We start from the raw sequence: 3,171 nt of genomic DNA, 5'->3' as shown, positions 1-3,171 counted from the left end.
TTGTTGCTATGAATCTGATGAATTGTTTTAGTTAAATGGGAGAGGACCTATGTATATGTTAGTCATTTATGGGGTTCATGAAAGATGAGATCATGAGGTGTATGAGAATGTTCAGTTTTGAAAATTTTTGTTTGATTTAGGTGACTCTGTGGCTCGGATAAGGCACTGGTACTTGTTGTGGGATTCTTTCTATTTTTCTTGAAGATCAAAACTGAAGATGTATACAATTTTTTATTCTAATATTTCAGTTTATGTTGAGGTGATGAATTCCACTAGTTTTTGACACTGGTTTACTGTGGATCTCATTTTTTAAAAGTGTGAAAGTATTCACAGAAGGTATACCCACCTGGACTTTGGATAAGTTCAAAGTGTAGAAGGTTCTAAAACCTTGTTATATATTACTCTAAAGTTATTTTCCCATGATCTCTTGATATGCAGACAGAGTTATTCATTTTCTTATAGGAGGATAGGAGGGAAATCAGAATTTGAGACTAACAAAAGTGGAGACTTTGCTAGGGAGAGTCATAGAATGTATCTGTGTTGCAGATTGGTGTTTTTATTAGCTCAGAAGTTTGTTTGAAACTCCGTGTATTCAAGGTAGACATTGTTATTTCTCATTTGTGCTATTCTCTCTGTCAGAAAATCTTCCTGTCATTTGATTCTCTGCAAAGTCATTTATCAATTTTGTTCCTTTTTTTCGCATATTTTGTGGGTGGCAACTCTAACAAGTATAACCAGTGCTATTGAATAAGTATAACTCTGTTAAGAGAAACAAATATGATGCAGAAAGGGAAACACACCAGGTCATTCATGAGGAAAAATCCTCAAGAGATGCTGTAGGAAGGATTACCTAAATAGGCATGGAGAGGCCAGAAAAGATCAGTTGCACATGAGGCATCTAGTGCTACTTGGGTGCAAAAGAGCATTAATACGGGTAAGTCATCTGATAGACCTATATAAGAAAATTCAAATTATTCCTCCTGTGAGTTAGAGCAGGACATTTTAGGCTTCCATTGTGGTTTGTTTGGGAATAATGAGGATGTCCAAGTTTTAAATCAAAGGGTCTCTCATGCTAGTGTATTTGGAAAGCACATGAATAGTTCAAATTTTAAAATGGACTCTATAGCTAGAACACTAGATGGAAATATTAGTTTAATTGATACTGACCAAATTAATGTGTCTGATTTTGAGGAAATCTTCCCTGATGAAAATAAGGTATCCCAAGAAATTGATGCCCTAAATAGGAGAGTCCATCAATTAATTTCCCTAAGAGCACAGAATGAAGAAAATAAAGAAAAGGAAATTAAAGCTAAATTGATGGAAAGGGATAGGCTTTTAAGACAAATTGCTGACCTTGAGTTATTCACCCAAGAAAAAGCTAAGAGTGAAGAAGAAGGTCTAGTCATTAGAGAAATTTTAGTTCCCAAGACCAACCCTGCATACAAATATGTTGTGCAACCAAATAGGGAATTCCTTAGTGACCCGCAACTTGTTAGAAGTAATGTAGATAAGGGAAAGTAGAAGTGCATGAAAGATGGGCCAGAATATAAAACTACATCAGAGATCTCTCATATTTTATCTACACATGAGAGACAGATGGAGAGGATGAGGAAAGAGAAAGAAGATCTACAAATGGAGTTGGAGAAGGCTGAATTAGAAGTAACCAATTCATAGGTTAAATGAAAGATTAATTATCTAAAAGCTCCTCCTATAATTTTTCCTTCAGTAGACCCAAATAAAAATGTTCCTCACCAAGCTTCACTCCCTCCAGTCAAAATTCAGTCGACCTTGCCTATGAGCACTATCACAACCAATCAAACCCATGTTACTAGCCAAGGTAACCAAATCCCTATGACTCATAGCCCCAATGTAAGAATGAACATGGGAAATAACCTTGTTGCTAACCAATTCCAGAGAAGACCTATTAATCTAGAACTTTATAGGCAGCTCTTCTTTGATGGAATCCCAGGGTACCCTAACCATGTTCTTACATAGTTGAGGGATAGACTTCACAAATTTGTTGGGAATAATGCAATCAATGCAGAAGAGAAATTAAAATATTTTGGTGAGCTGATAAATGACTATGAGATTGTAGATGAAGATGTCATCATGAAATTGCTTGTATAGTCCCTAGTAGATGATGCAAGGGATTGGTATAGAGGTCTCCCTATGAACAACATTGGGTCTTGGGAAGATTTTAAAAACTGCTTTCACGAACAATATGGTGACAAGACAAATGTGAGTTTTATGCTCAATGAGTTCAATAATATTAGAAAGTCTGATAATGAAATTGTCATAGACTTCAATGCTAGATTCCAGAAAGCAATGCATAGGCTCTATCAAGTAATGAGGTTAGATGATAACATGTGTCTAAATACTTATTATAATGCTTTTGATTCTAAAATGGCCTATATTCTGAGGGATAAAAATCCTCATAGTCTGAGGGATGCATTTAGAATTGTCATAAATGTGGAGAGTAATAGGAAAGCATCTGGGAAAGTAGGGAGGAGAACTGATTGTAGGTTGTGGCAAGAATCAAACCAGCAATCCAATAAAGTTGTTGAAGAAGAAGACAAAATAGAGAAATTAGTGACTTCCATGAAAGATCTTACTACCAAGGTGAGTAAAAATGATAAGCCTCATTATAATTGGCAAGATAGACCTCCTAGGTTGCATGACATGCCTTATAACACCACTTGGAAGGATGGAAAACCTCAAAATGAGAAGCTAAAAAACACTCAGAACCAAGATACCCCAGATCCTTTAAAAGGAGGAAATGTACATAATATGGCGAATACTCCTCGGTGCATTGCTTGTGATTAACCACACTCTCCTCATCAATGTGTTGTAGCTCAAGCCCTTGAAGAATCCATGAGACAAGAGGCTGAGCTTGATATCAATATGTTTGAAACTATTATTGAAAGTGATGATGAGTCATTACAAAGTGAACTTTGTGAATGTGATGTGCTAAATAGTAAAAGGTCTTACCAAGGATAGTTGACACTTGATTGGCATCCCACTTTGAACGTGGTAACAATTGAAGATGAAGAAGTTCATCTTAGATGACCTAGCGATGAAGAAGTAAGAAACCTTACTAAGGCTGCCAAAGCCAAGCATAATTACAATTTGAGAAGTACTGAGAAGGATGGGGATCAAGGTGAACCTGGTTCA

Source organism: Cryptomeria japonica, chromosome 10 (genome assembly GCF_030272615.1).
Source record: "Cryptomeria japonica chromosome 10, Sugi_1.0, whole genome shotgun sequence".
NCBI classification, from domain to species: Eukaryota; Viridiplantae; Streptophyta; class Pinopsida; order Cupressales; family Cupressaceae; genus Cryptomeria; species Cryptomeria japonica.
Note: the sequence above shows the minus strand (reverse complement) of the source record.